This window comes from Orcinus orca, chromosome 7, assembly GCF_937001465.1.
Source record: "Orcinus orca chromosome 7, mOrcOrc1.1, whole genome shotgun sequence".
NCBI lineage: Eukaryota > Metazoa > Chordata > Mammalia > Artiodactyla > Delphinidae > Orcinus > Orcinus orca.
The window spans coordinates 120284773-120299953 of record NC_064565.1 but is presented as its reverse complement, the minus strand read 5'-3'; the positions used below and the strand labels follow the sequence as shown (position 1 = coordinate 120299953).

The following is a 15181-nucleotide window of genomic DNA, read 5'->3' as shown; positions in this document are numbered from 1 at the left end:
TCAGAATGACACTTGTAATGGACCCATCCAGATAATCCAGGGTAATCTTTAAGCACTTCTGGAAAGACTTTTTCCAGGTAAGGTAACATTTAAATTCCAAATATCAGGACCTGATGTCTTGAGTGGCCATTGTTTAGCCTACCGCAGATGTTATTTGGCATTTCCTTGAGGGTGTAGATGAACTTGCGGGGGCGGGGGGCGGGGGGGGGGCATGGAAACAGACATCTCTGTGATGAGTGTCCTGGATGATGAAACTGCTCCATGACTGAGGCATCTAGTGTGTGTGTTGTTTTGCTAACACTGAATTTCCCTTCAGTTTTCCTAGCTTTTCATTATAGTAGAGGGGTTTTCTAGACAGATGGTCATCTGCAAATAGTGGCATTTGTGTGTTAGCTTAATTATTTCTCCTTAGATTGTGTGTTTGACAGTCTGTGACCACAGTAGACATCTTTGCTGTTTCGTTACTTACTTTAATAGGATAATTTTGGCCTTTCACTAATTGAGATACATTTTACTTCTGGGAAATACTCTTCGTATTGCCATTTCCTTCTATTCCTGAAGTTACATTCCATGGGAAGCAAGGAATAGATGCTTGAATTTCATCAGTCAGACGGATGTTTTTTAAATGGCCATCTATCAGTCATGTATATATGTTTTTTTGTCCTCCTTGGAGCTATAAATGTGAGATGTATACATTACCTAATATTGAATCCTTACTGCATCCCTAGAACAGACCTACTTAGTCACAGTGCCTTATTCTCTAAATTTAGAGTGGATTTACTGTGCTGGTGTTTTGTTTAAAATTTTATATGTTTGTAAACTCTTTTGTAGTTGATAATCTCTTTTCTCTGCAGCACCCACTCATTGTTTTGGGGAGGCAAAGCAGTGCCCTAATTTTCCTCTGGGGAGCTCCCCTTTTTACCATGTACAAGCCATGTGTTTTGGTTGAAATGGCCCAGCTGCGTGGGTGGACCCTGATTGGCTGTAGCTAATAGACATATTCCATCCCCTTGGCCCCTTGACTATAGTTATTGGTCCTCTGATGGGCTCAGAACCCAATTGATGCCGGTGAGATACAAAAATAATTCATGGGGCAAAGAAGCTCCTACTTCCTTGGGAACTACCAGAAGATATAATTACTGCCATTTATAACACTTCTTATTTCAGTACCAGGCAAGGATAATATTATATCATTGTGCACTTGTATTCTTTGTGTGCTCTTTCCTTGTCTTTATCAGACTTGAAAGAGTTAATTGCTCTTTAATTTATTTTTTCAGAGAAACTGATTCTGGTTTTGATTGACCACACCAGCTGTATTTTGTTAGTTTTTGTTTTCTATTTCACCGGTTCTTCGTTTATTTATTCCATGTACTTTCTTTGATTTTCTCTTTCCATCTTGATTTGAATGCTGATTAGCTCATTTATGTTCATTTCTTCTTATAATAAAATTTACAAGTTTGATTCATCCTCAGAGTATAGCTTTGGTAGCATCCTGTATGCCCTGATAAGTAGTGATCTTTGATCTTTTTCTTTTTTTACACCTTTTTGTTAGGAAAGCCTTCAAACATATCCCAAAATAGGAGAGAATATTGATATTTCATATACCTGTCACCCAACTTTAAGAGTTGTCAGCATTTTGCCGTTTTTATTTTATCTTTCCTTGCTTGTTCTGCACTTGTCATACTTTTAATTTTGAGTTTGAGTATTTTAAAGCAAATATCACATTTCATGTCACTTGTAAATACTTTAGCATGTATCTTCAGTAGATGAGGGCTTTAAAGAAATTTTACCTAGCAAAATTAACTATATTTTGTTAGTATCATCCAGTATCTATTCTGTGTTCACTTTTCTCCAAATGTCATAAAATACGTCTTTACACTTGGTTTGTTTGAGTCAAAGAAAACCCAAAGAAAGTGTCCACACTGCATTAAAAATCTAAACAATTTTAAAATCTGTAACAATCCCTTTTCTTGTTTATGAAAGCAGCGGGGCCATTTGTGCTGGGGGTTTTCCCACATTCTGCATTTGGTTGCTTGTATTGTTGTGGTGGCATGTGGTATATTCCTCTGATCCTCATACTTTCTGTAAACTGGTAGCTAGGTTTAGATGCTTAATTGGTTTGGGGGGTGGTTATTTGTTTTGGGTTTGGGGTTTTTTGTTTGTTTGTTTTGACAAAGCTGGTGTAGGGAGGGTGTCAAGAACACATCATAGATTGTGCTGTGTACTTCATTTTGCATTATACCAGGAGGCGTAATGTCTGGCTGTCTTTCTCTTCGTTATGTTACAAGTGATCAATGAATGAAGTGTCTGAAGGCTGATTCTGTCCCTCATTATAAAGTTTTTTATCAACCAGTTATCTAAGGGGCTTAATAGCCATTTTGCTTATATTCACTGTTTCATTGGTGTGTTAGTTTCCTATTGCTGGTGTAACAAATTACCACACACTTGGCTGAAACCAGTCTCACTGGGGTTAAGTCAAGGTGTCAGCAGGGCTTCCTTCTGGAAGCTTTAGGGGAGAATCCATTTCTTGCCTTTCCCAGCTTCTTGAAGCCGCCTGCATTCCTTGCGGCCCTTTCCTCCATCTTTAAAGCACATGATTTTAAGGATACTTACTACATTTAGGTCCCACCTGTATAATCCAAGATAATCTTCCCATCACAATATTCTTAACTTTAACTCTTATTCATTTGTAATATTCACAGGTTCCAGGACTGAGTACCTGGCTATCTGTTTCTACATTTATTTGTTGGCATTTTTACATGAAGAAGGTTTCCCTGATCAATTCTGGTTACTCTAAAATACAATTCCTCCTGAAGAGAAAGGAGAAATGATTTCTTTGCTTTATTCATATTTAGAATATGTTTGGACTAGCAACTTCCAAAGCAACAATGCATTTTTGTTGCTTTCCCCCCCTAGTATTATAAACTTGTAGATGTGCATGTAATTGTGTTTCAACCCATTGAAGCCAATTTTTGATGCTTATATTGTTCCCCCTAGTTGGCTTCTGTGTTCTTTGGACGTGACCCCGTTAGTCTGTGACTCCTTCCTTGCTCTTTGCCACAGCGAGATGTCCCATCTTGTGACCTGGACTCAGCTATTTTTCCAAGGAGCCTGGTTCCTTTTAGTGGGGAATGGTGTTGATTGCCACAGTCTGTGTGCTCAGGGTGCCCAGTGCCACTGCATTGCTTCTCGTAGCAGACAGGCCTAGGAACCGATCATGAGTATAGATATTTCCAATTCAAATAAAAATCTACATGGTTTTTGCTAATGCTGAAAATTGTTTTTTAAGGATATTAACCTTATCCTACAACATAAAATATTTTTAGCATAATAGTAACTGATGTTATTAGATTATATCCCACTTGGAATATACTGTCAAGTTACTGTGTTTTAAAGTTATGTTTTTCTCTGATGCTTGCGCCACTGTTGTGACATTGTTATTTAGGTTCATTTCAATTTTTTTTACTAAAAGTATTAAAGAAGTATAATAAACATACAGAGAACTATGCAAATCCTTAGTGAAAATTCGTTGAGCCATAAATGTTAACTGAACCCAACCATGTAAACACCATTAAGACAGAGAAGCAGGACATATTTGTTTTTAGAGTTTGTTCTTCTCTGATATATATGGTTCTAAAGGCAGAGGGACTCAGTGGTATATTCAGATGAGTTGCGTCCATCCCTGTCCCTCCTCCCTTTTCTTCTCCCAGTGTTGCCTCCCATTGTTTCTTCTTGCAAATACGAGCAGACATAGGTACACTGGTGTTTCCGACACTTTCTTGGAGTTAGGTAGCTTACTCTGCACCTCCTGCCTCCTTCGCCGTTTCTCACTAGCCTTGTCCCTAGAGACCATGCGTAACAGTGCATGGAGATCTTGCCATGCATGCCTCTTAGGCCGCCTGTTATTTTGTTGCATGGACATAGCATGGTTTATCCAGTCAGTCTCCTCCTTAGGGAATTTGTGGTTACTTCCAGACTTCATCAGCTTTTTATTTCTCAGTTTTTCTGCTCTTGCATTTCCACAATTCTTTCTTCACACAGTAGCTAGAGTTCATCCCAAGAGGGTGCTTCGTGTCTGCTTGGAGTTGGCCTCTGTGCGTTCACCTTAGTCTGGCACCACCATGCTGATGAGGGCCCTGCTGCCCACCTGCTTCCCATCCTTGGCTCCCTGTGGAGCCAGAGATAGGTTGTCTTTCTCTTCCTCCCCTCTTTGGTTGTTACCGGTTTTCTAGTAGGAGGGTTAACAGTTTTTTCGTGCCCTGTCCAGCGTTCTCTGTTGACAGATGAAACCTCTAAGGTCCTGCACCCCAGATGCTCTTACAGCATGGTGGTCTACCCTGAGTCCTGGATCTCAGGTGTTTGACTCAGGACAGAGATTAAATATCTCTGCTTTGGTCCGTACCTTGTATTTTGTTTCGTTTTTGTTTAATGCTTAAATTTTTAAATTTATTTATTTATTTATTTGGCTGTGCCGGGTCTTAGTTGTGGCACTCGGGGGATCTTCCTTGTCGCGTGCGGAATCTTCATTGTGGTGTGTGGGATCTTTAGTTGTGGCGTGTGAACTCTTAGTTGAGGCATGCATGTAGGATCAAGTTCCCTGACCAGGGATCAAACCCGGCCCCCCTGCATTGGGGGCATGGAGACTTAACCACTGGACCACCAGGGAAGTCCCTGTACATTGTACTTTGTATTACTGTGCCTTTATGTTGAATTAGTTCTTTGAGGGGTTGGGGACAGCTGTATCATTAAGGGTTTCTAGGAAGTCTTTAAATCCCAAAGTGAGGGATTTAAAGGGATTTAAATTGGGAGACTCAGAAAGGTAATACTGGAAGAGATGATGGAATCCCATCTCCTCGTCTGACAAATGAGGAAACAGGTCAGTTGAAGATGTGTGATGTGCCCAGTGTCACCAGGCAGACGGCACTTGAGTGCCCACGGAGGCTTAACACCCTGCAGAGGAGAAAGTCCGAAGACTTGATGTTTCTGATGTTTGTTTCTTCCTTTGTAGAAAAGCATTTCATTTCTATTTGGACAGGACTTGTTCTAATTCTTAAGTATCCACCCATAGCTTTAGCTAGCTTTGTATCCATTGCAAAGTTTTTTATAAACACGAGCTAAAAGCTCATTCTAGCTCATGGAACTTTTCTGTGTAAATTGTAGGAAGAAAAAACACCTTCAAGTATATTGCCCTAGGTCAAACTTGGAATTATTTTGTTTCTTGTAGTTTAATTGTAGGACTGAGGGGGAGAGCCAGCCAGAGCCCTCCTCCGTGGCCGTTCCATCCCGTCCTTCTCTTCCCAGAAACGCCCTCCAGGTTGAGGCAGGAGGGTGGGCCTCCAAGCCTGTGTGTGGAGGCGCTGCTCTGAAGCATGGTGTTCAGAGACCTCACGATGCACTTCCCTAGAAGCAGTGGTTGGTTTCTTTAAGGACACAAAGACGTGTCGAGGCGGAGACCTAAGGAGTCATCTAATCCAGACGGTCACCTAGTGGGGAGCACGTCACCGGGTGGGAAGTGCTCTGCCTAGGTTTCCAGGGCGCAGATCCAGCAAGGTGTGCTCCCTCGGGGACCTTTGTCTTTGTGCTGAGGTGAAAGGTGTCTGTACTCGTTCCTAGTTGTGCTGTTAGCTGCTGGCAGAGATTGGCCTTCTGTGCTGCCCTCCAGACACTTAGAGACAGCTCGCAGGTGCCTTCCGATTCCCAAGGGCTTTAATGGGTTAACGGAAAGCCTCATCCTCCACAAAGAAATTCACCACAAAAAAGCTCACTTCAGACTTCTTGCTGGTAACATGGTCTAATAAAACAGAAAAGAAAATCCTTGTGACTCAGGCTTCCACTCATTTATAGTAGCTAGTGCCACGTAGTAGCACCTTTGTTTCCCTCCAAGTGGAAGTATCTTTCTTGAAAAAGTGAGGCGCGTCATATAATACAGCTTCTCCCCCCCTCACTCTCCATATACACTCTTGTGAACACTTAGCATATGTCCATCCATAATTTCTGTACCTGTTAAAACACACTTTTTTTGGTAAGTGGTATATGAAATATATGCTTTTATGTGTGCTCACCTACCAACTTAACAGTAAAATTGCTGACTTTTCGAGTCAGTAAGTGCAGCCCCCGTCCTTCACCCTGTGGCCCTGACACTTCTCAGTACCCGACTCTGTGCTCCTGTTCTTTCTCCTCTTCACAGAACTCTGTGTCCTCAGTGGCCTGAGTGTCCTTCCAGAGTTATTTTTGCATAGACAAACGTGTTTCTCTAACACCACGGGTTACGTATTGGTATAACATAGAGCTGCCCCTTTATTGACACGGATACTGGGTATGTGGTGTAGTTGGGGACGTTTGCTCATTCACCAATCATTTGATGCAGGGCTGTGTGTACTTGAGTGTCTGCTGACTGTATCCTACGTAATCTCTTCTTGCATAAACCAAGCTCATATAATACGTCATCTAGGACATTCACCATCAGATCAAGAATTTAAGACACTTAATAAAGCAGTTAGAACACAGGATTCCTTGAGGGTTTTAAGATTTGTTTTCACCTGACATTTTTTTTTAAAGCAACCTGGCTTTGTTGAGAATTTCAATGTGGTAAACTTAGTGTTCACAGAAACATTTCTCTTCACTTTTATTTCCTTATTTTTAATTAATTAATTTATTTTTGGCTGCATTGGGTCTTAGTTGCTGCGCGGGCTTTCTCTCGTTGGCATTGAGCTGGGGCTACTCTTCATTGGGGTGCGTGGGCTTCTCATTGCGGTGGCCTCTCGTTGCAGAGCACGGGCTCTAGGCGAGCGGGCTTCAGTAGCTGTGGCTCGCGGGCTTCAGTAGCTGTGGCTCGCGGGCTTCAGTAGTTGTGGCTCGCGAGCTGTAGGGCACAGGCTCAGTAGTTGTGGTGCACAGGCTTAGTTGCTCCGCGGTATGTGGGATCTTCCCGGACCAGGGATCGAACCTGTGTCCCCTGCACTGGCAGGCAGATTCTTAACCACTGCGCCACCAGGGAAGCCCAAAATTTGTATTTTAAATTACAATGTGTAATCAGATTGCTCCTCAGAAAGGTCACTCAGTTATTCTTCTTCCAGCCACACCAGTATGCTCACACCGTTTCTGTCCTCATACTTTATTTTTGCCAATTTGAGAGGTGAAAGAGTCTCATCCTACCTTCAAATCTATTTTTTTTGTACAAATTAAATGTTTCCTGCATTTGCATGGAAGATTTTTGTATCTTTTGCCGTTTTTTTTTTTAATGGGTTGTTAGAGTGCTTGGAAATACTGTAAACTACACTTGGCCACTTCTTTCTCAGATCTTTGAGACTATACCCTCTACCATGTGCCCCTGGGTGTTTGTGGTAGAGGAGATACTTTCGTGACTAAGACAAGTACCCATTTTGTATTTTTTCCCCTACTCTAAATTTATTCATTATAAACAGGAGATTTGTAAAAAATGACTTGAGGGCTTCCCTGGTGGCGCAGTGGTTGAGAGTCCGCCTGCCGATGCAGGGGACATGGGTTCATGCCCCGGTCTGGGAAGATCCCACATGCCGCGGAGCGGCTGGGCCCGTGAGCCATGGCCGCCGAGCCTGCGCGTCCGGAGCCTGTGCTCCGCAACGGGAGAGGCCACAGCAGTGAGAGGCCCGCATACCACAAAAAAAAAAAAAAAAAAAAAATGACTTGAGATTTTCTTCCTTTAAGACTGTTTTATAAAGTTTATTAATAAAAACTTTTTGTCAGGTTACATTCCTTTCTGCCTTGATTTGGAAAACCGACTATAGCACTGCTGTTCAATAAGAGCTTCATGTATAATTAAAAATTTTCTGGTTTCCATCTTTAAAATGTAAAAAGAAACAAGTGAAATTTAAGTTTGATAATATATTGTTTAACGTAATCCAAGATGTTATCACTTCCACATGTAATCAACATAAAATCATTAATAAGATGTTTTACATTGTGTTTGTTGTACTAAGCCTTCAAAACCCGTGTGTATTTTAGCCTTACGGTCTATATCAGTTCTAACTAGCCAGGTCTCGAGTGTCCATAGACACACATCGCCAGGACGTATTGGCCAGCATGGCTCTATAGAGTGGTTTCATTTCATTTCTGTGGAAATCCATTCACTTACTCTTTTGAACCCAACCTTTGTCCCATCTGCTTTTTAAAAAGAGTTATAAGGTGTATTTATCTGACACTTGTTCTTGATTTAGGCTGTAAATAAATATTATTCTTTACTCATCTGTGGAAAGATATTGCTGATTATTTCAGTATTTGTAAAATTAACGTGCTAGAGTATTCATTTAGTGGAACGTGGTGATGTGTTGTTCATTTAGTGGAATTAAACACTAATATCCCCAAACAGTGGGATACCTACTGTAGAGCAGACTATCTTCCTTGATCTTTTTAACAATTTACAAAGCCCTCAGAAGTTGATAGAGGTGGGAAACGTAGAAAGTCAGAGCATAAGCAACCAGCCAGGGTGACCCAAGTAGTATCTGGCAAGATTCTGAACGTAGGTGTCCCGACGACAGGTGTGGTGTTAATTACACAGTCTCTTCGCACTAGAGACACCTGTCATGACTTAGCTAAAACTTAGTTGTTACCTATTTTCACGTTATGGAGAAATACATGGCATTGAAGAAAATTCTAAGTTGCCCTTTCTGTCACGTCCTGAAAAGAAGTGGCGCTGGTAGGGTTAGTGGAGGAAGAATCAAGCCAGGCCCGGGAAGACCTGGGCCACAGGCATCTGTTTCGCCCCCGTCTGACGCGCACTGCTATATCTGGGGACAAAGCTGCTGGGTTGGACATACATATGGTAATAAACACTATCTCTGAGCCAGAGAAAGGAACCTAGCTTCTAGGTGCTCAGTATTCGAATGCGCTACCAGTCAACGCGGGTCGACACTACGGTTTATATTTATAGCTACATATAAATAAGCTTAATCACAGAAGGAGTTTACTAGTATATTTCAGCTATCAAGAAGGATGAAGGGGCTTCCCTGGTGGCGCAGTGGTTGAGAGTCCGCCTGCTGATGCAGGGGACGCGGGCTTGTGTCCCCGGTCCGCGGAGCGGCTGGGCCCGTGAGCCACGGCCGCTGAGCCTGCGCGTCCGGAGCCTGTGCTCCGCAACGGGAGAGGCCACAACGGTGAGAGGCCCGCGTACCGCAAAAAAAAAAAAAAGGATGAAGGCATACTCTTTGCCCAAACCTGAGCACCACACAGTGTGGGAGAGCAAACTGTGCTCCACACCCCCGCCCTTAGCACCAGTCTCCCACAGGGTGGCAGGACTGCCGAGGGAGTATCAGACCTGAGCACTCCCACAGCCCCAGCGATGCCCCCTGACCCCCATCAACGTGACCCTGCTTGGAGGGGTTCCTGTCAGGTAGGTAGGTAAAGCACAGAGGGTAAGTAGCCTAGGTTACACACCTCAGTTTGTCTGTCCATGTTCATTGACAGATTGTTTACAGTTGTTGGCTGTGATGTGGTTCTTGTATATGCTCCTGTAGCATATATCTAGAAGTGAGGGGGTTCGCTCACAGTATTTGCATCTCAAGCCTTAACTGGCTTTGTGAGTGGTGTGAGGTAAGGACTTAGGTTTTTCTTATGTAAATAATCAGTTTTCCCGGAGGCATTGATTGTGTAGTCCATGCAGGAGGTCACCTCTAATGAGTCTGTCTGTTATGTCCACATCTGGGCTTTCTCACCTGCTCCTGCACAAGCACACACTGCCTGAATTACTGCAGCTGAAAATCTTGGATTGGGGAGGGCACATCCTCCCCACCTTGTTTTCCTCAGCGTTGTCTGTGGCCCTTGATCTTCTGTATAAAAGTTGTTGTATACATATAAATTAAATATTTTGTATAGATGTATATAGAAATATTGTATAAATGAAAATTGTATAAAATCTGGTTATAAAATTATACACACATGTGCATGCCTCTCTTGGGATTTAAGTTGCATTTGCATTGAATTTCTAGTCTAAGAGAATTGCACTCTGTATGATTAAGTCTTCCTATATAGGTGAACGTGGCATTTCTCCACTTATTTTGGTCTTTCCTGTATTTTGACAAAGGTTTTTACAATACTCTCCATAAATTCTACTTTCCCATTAATTTATTTCTAATAGTTGCTGGTGTTCTGGAACATAATTGATTTTGCGTTCTGGTCTTGTTTCCAAAAAACCTACGAACTCTTTAGTTAGTTCTAATAGTGCATTTATAGGTTCTCCTGGATCTTGTACTTGGACAGTTATATTGTCTGTGAACGCTGGCAGTTTGTTTGTTTGTTTGTTTGCAGTACGTGGGCCTCTCACTGCTGTGGCCTCACCCGTTGCGGAGCACACGCGCAGGCTCAGCGGCCATGGCTCACGGGCCCAGCCGCTTCGCGGCATGTGGGATCCTCCCGAACCGGGGCACGAACCCGTGTCCCCTGCATCGGCAGGCGGACTCTCAACCACTGTGCCACCAGGGAAGCCCACGCTGGCAGTTTTGTTTCCAATCCTCATACGTTCCATTTTCCTGCCTTACTGCCCTGGTTAGAATCTCTAGTGTAGGTTTGAATAGAAAATGCTCAGTGCAACCAGCCTTCCTCATGATCCCAATATGAATGCTTCTAATGAGGACTCTTGGTAGGTGCCCATCATGGAGTTAGGGAATGTGTCCTTGTATTCCTGTTTTATCAGGAATGGGTAATCTATATCATGTTCTTCATTTGAATGTTTTTGAGATGATCAGATCTTCTTGTTCCAGCGCTAATAATGTGGTGAATTACTTTATTTTTCTGATATTGTACCACCTTGCATAACTGGATTAAACTTGACTTTATCATTATATATTACGTATTTGTTTTTACATCTCTGGATCAGTTTGCTAGATTATTTTAGGCTTTTGCTTTTAAGTACCTAGATGAAATTCACATATCCTTTTCCCCTGCTACCCTTGTCTGGGAGGTATTAAATTTCCCTGGCTTTAAGTGAGTTGGGAAGAGAGTCTCTTGGGGCTTCCTTACAAAACCATCTGGGCCTGCCTTTTTGTTGTGATTTTTATATTTGTTTCTTCAAATATTGGAGAGTGTTGGTTATTTAAACTTTCCATTTCTAACAGACTCAGTTTGGGTAACTTACTTTTCTAGAAATTGCCTATTTCATCTAAGTTTTTGATAATACTTTTCTCAGTAGAATTCTTGTATGATGTTTCAAAGTCTCTATTTCAGTTATAGTTTTTGACCCACTTTGAATTCTTAGTATTGCCTATTTTTACCTATTCTCTTTTTTTATTGATCATTTCTGCCAGAGATCTAACTAGTCTTTTTAGATTTAGCTCAGTTTATTTTCTGTGGTATATGTCTTTTACTTCGTTGATTTCTTATCTTTATTTCTATTTTCTTTAGTTTTATTCTGTGGCTTTTCTAATTTTAGAAGAGGGTGACTAGCTAATTGTTACATTTTCCTCTTCACTAATATGATGACTAAGATTATAGATTTGTCTCAAGTAACACTCTGGCTTCATTCTACAAGTTTGGATATATAACTGCTTTATTCTAAATATTTTCAGATTTTTTTTTGACCCATGAGTTATTTAGGAGCAAGTTTTAAACTTTCCAGGATTTTTTAAATTTTAACTTGACTTCTAATTAATTGTGTTATGATCACAGAATGTTTATTAATTTTTTGTCATTTGTTAGAAAAAAATTGGGGGGGGGCCTTAGCTCCTGACCAATTTTTGTAAAAGTTCAATGTATACTTGAAAAGAATGTGCTTTCTAATCATTGGGCAAAGGATTATGTAAGTCCAATAAAGTAGGTTTTAATTGCATTGCTTTAATATTCTGTGCATTTTTAATCTCCGTAATCTATGCTACCAAGAGTTGAGTCAGTCTTGCCCTGTAATCTTGGCTATATCAATTTCTAGTAACCTTCAGTTTTTATTTATACATTTTGTGGCTACATTATTAGATACTGTACATACATGATCAGAGTTGACTGAATTTTTTATTCTTGACCTTCTTTGTTCTTAGCAATGCTTCTTATCCTGCAGTCTATTTTATCGGAAAATAATATAGATAGCCCAGCTTTAATTTGGTTAGTAGTTGTCTGGAGTACTTTTTCTATCCCTTTACTTTCAATGTCTATGTCCTCATGGTTTGGGATTCTTAAATAGCTTATAGCTGGATTTTGTAACTGGCTAGTTAGTGTATTAACATTAGATTATTGCCACATTGGGATTCATTTCTTCCATTGTATTTTGTGCTTTATTTGCCTTTTAAATTGCTTCTCTTTTACTTCTCTTGCTTCCTATTTTCTTTTTTTCTCTTTTATTTAATAATTAATAATACAGGGCTCCCCTGGTGGCGCAGTGGTTGAGAGTCCGCCTGCCGATGCAGGGGACACGGGTTCGTGCTCCGGTCCGGGAAGATCCCACATGCTGCGGAGCGGCTAGGCCTGTGAGCCATGGCTGCTGAGCCTGTGCGTCCGGAGCCTGTGCTCCACAACGGGAGAGGCCACAACAGTGAGAGGCCCACGTACCGCAAAAAAAAAAAAAAAAAAAAAAGTAATACAAAATAACATAATGAATAAGTAATAATGTATATTATATTAAATAAGATAAAGAATTCTAGGGCTTACCAGGTGGTGCATTGGTTAAGAATCCGCCTGCCAATGCAGGGGACATGTGTTCCAGCCCAAGTCTGGGAAGATCCCACATGCCGCGGAGCAACTAAGCCCGCGTGCCACAACTACTGAAGCCTGTGTGCCTAGAGCCTGTGCTCTGCAACAAGAGAAGCCACTGCAATGAGGAGCCTGTGCACTGTAACGAAGAGTAGCCCCTGCTCGCCGCAACTGAAGAAAGCCCGCGCACATCAACGAAGACCCGATGCAGCCAAAAATAAATAAATAAATGTATTTTTTTTTAAGATAAAGAATTCTAAGTTGACAGTTAACTTTCTTCAGCGTAATTTATAGGTGTTATTTCATTGTCCTCTGGTAGGCATTGTGCTGTGACATGGTCTGCCCTCAGTCTCGTGGTATTCCTTTATAGGTAACCTGTCTTTTCTCTCTAGTTGCTTTTAAGGTCTGCTCTTGTCTTGGTCGTTTTTGAGGTTTCACTGTTCTACACCAAAATGGAGATTAAATTATCCACCTGGCCACCTGTTCTGTCTCTTTTTAGGAGGGGAGGGAAATGTAATATCTTTACATTCTAAAATTTTCTCCATTATTTTTCCAATATTTCTTCTCTGTTCTTTTTTTTTCTTTTTAATATTTATTTGTTTGGCTGTGCTGGGTCTTAGTTGCAGTACGCGGGATCTTTTAGTTGCGGCATGCGAACTCTTAGTTGTGGCATGCGTGCGGGATCTAGTTCCCTAACCAGGGATCAAACCCAGGCCCACTGCATTGGGAGCATGGAGTCTTAGCCACTGGACCACCAGGGAAGTCCCTCTTCTCTATTCTTTGTATTTGCCTCCTGTGGACTGCCTATTAGACATGTGTTGGACTTCCTCATCCTTGTATCTGAGGTTCTTAACCTCTCTAATTTGTTCCATCTCTTGATTTTTTTTTTAATTGTAAACTTTATGTCTTATGTTTCTAGTCGCTTTAAATTTTTTTTTAATAGCCTCTGATAGTTCTGTAACCTGGAGTTCTTAAGTCTAATCGTCTTTCAGTCTTAGTTTTTGAACTTTGGACTTTAAGCTTCTCTACAGTGTTGGTAGATCTGTGGGTGTCCTTTGCAGCCTGGTGTGAGGTTCATTCCCTCCCAGGTGGGGTTGCTTTCTGTTTTGTTAATTTCTAGGTTTGGGCTAGGCCTTGGACAAATGGGGCTGTAGGAATTTGAGCCCTAAACCTTTATTGAACCTTAATTAAACTAGTGCATGGTTGCTAGTGCTCGAGAGGGGTTTCCATCTCCCAGCACTGGCCAGTGGGGAAACGTCCTGTAGTCTCTCTATGCTAGTGGGCCAGAACCTACCTTCTGTTGAGGGTTAGTTTTTGGGGGGATCGTGGCTTTAAGTGTGTGTGGGGGGATATATCTATTCTAACCTTTTACCTTGAGGAGCCCCAAAGCTTCTCCCCTGTCCCCTTGAACACTGAAAACCCAAATGTTACATACTGATGTTCTCCTTTTGAGGCAGCCATAAGGGGTTTGCTTATTATTTTGTGTGAATATTGCTGGACCCAGATATCTCAAAATTTGCCTCTGCAGACTGTTAGTTTCAATGTAGTAAAGCTTGCTGGGAAGGAAAGCCGGTTGTAACTATCAGCACAAAAGCATCCTGAGATGGTTTGTAGCACAAATTTAACATTTGATTTTATCATATCTTTTGTTAATTATATGTTGTTGTTGTTTTACAGTTTTTTAAAAAATTTATTTTTGGCTGTATTGGGTCTTTGTTGTGGTGCGCCGGCTTCTCATTGTGGTGGCTTCTCTTGTTGCGGAGCACAGGCTCTAGGCGCGCGGGCTTCACTAGTTGCAGTGCGTGGGCTCAGTAGTTGTGGCGCACGGGCTTAGTTGCTCCGCGGCATGTGGGATCTTCCCGGACCAGGGCTCGAACCTGTGTCCGCTGCATTGGCAGGCGGATTCTTAACCACTGTGTCACCAGGGAAGCCCTAATTATATGTTTTTAACCATCTCTTTCAAGGCATCCTGTGCACCAGGTACTCTGTGAGCTTCTCCTGTGGTGACTTCCTAGCTTCCTTGGAAGTTCCTTGACAGTGGACCTGCCTACTTTTTCTGAATCCCTCCCTTCTTCCTCCCTTCTCAGACCCCTCTGTAGTGCTGAGCCCTCAAAAACAAAAAATAACAAAACGCACTTGTCGGAGTTGCTGGTTGGTTAATCGCATGGAAAGACTACCTCCAAACTTCAGTGATAACATAGGAAGGGATGCTTACAGAGATTCTTCCAAGTCTAAGGAGGTGCCACCTTGCACAGGTACCATCCTGGTGACTTAAGGTACAGCTTTGATGACAGTGTCCTCAGCTCCATGGTTTCTTCCCCCAGTGATGTCATGAAGTGCTGTCATATTCTGTCAGCTGTGATGGGCTTCTCCCCAGCCTTCACCTTGTACATGCAGTTGCCTACTTGACATCCCCACTTGGCCATCCAGTGGGCATGTCAGATGGCATATCCGAGTTTTTGCATCACACTTCCCTTTACCAATCTAGGCTTCCTTCAGTCTCTCCATCTCAGTGAGGGCAGCCAGGAACCTC

The 15181-nt window shown here is 42.0% G+C and overlaps 1 protein-coding gene across 3 annotated transcripts in view; it reads left to right on the top strand.

Annotated features, from left to right (window-relative positions):
* Positions 1-15181, top strand: part of HDLBP (high density lipoprotein binding protein) — a 67366-nt gene that overhangs the window by 15027 nt on the left and 37158 nt on the right. The window contains exon 2 of one of the 3 annotated variants that reach the window (XM_033423673.2): positions 5-77. The exons of the other annotated variants lie outside the window; for them this stretch is intronic. The gene's annotated coding sequence lies outside the window, so the exon portion shown is untranslated. The remainder of the gene's footprint in view (positions 1-4; positions 78-15181) is intronic. 3 annotated transcript variants of the gene reach the window in all.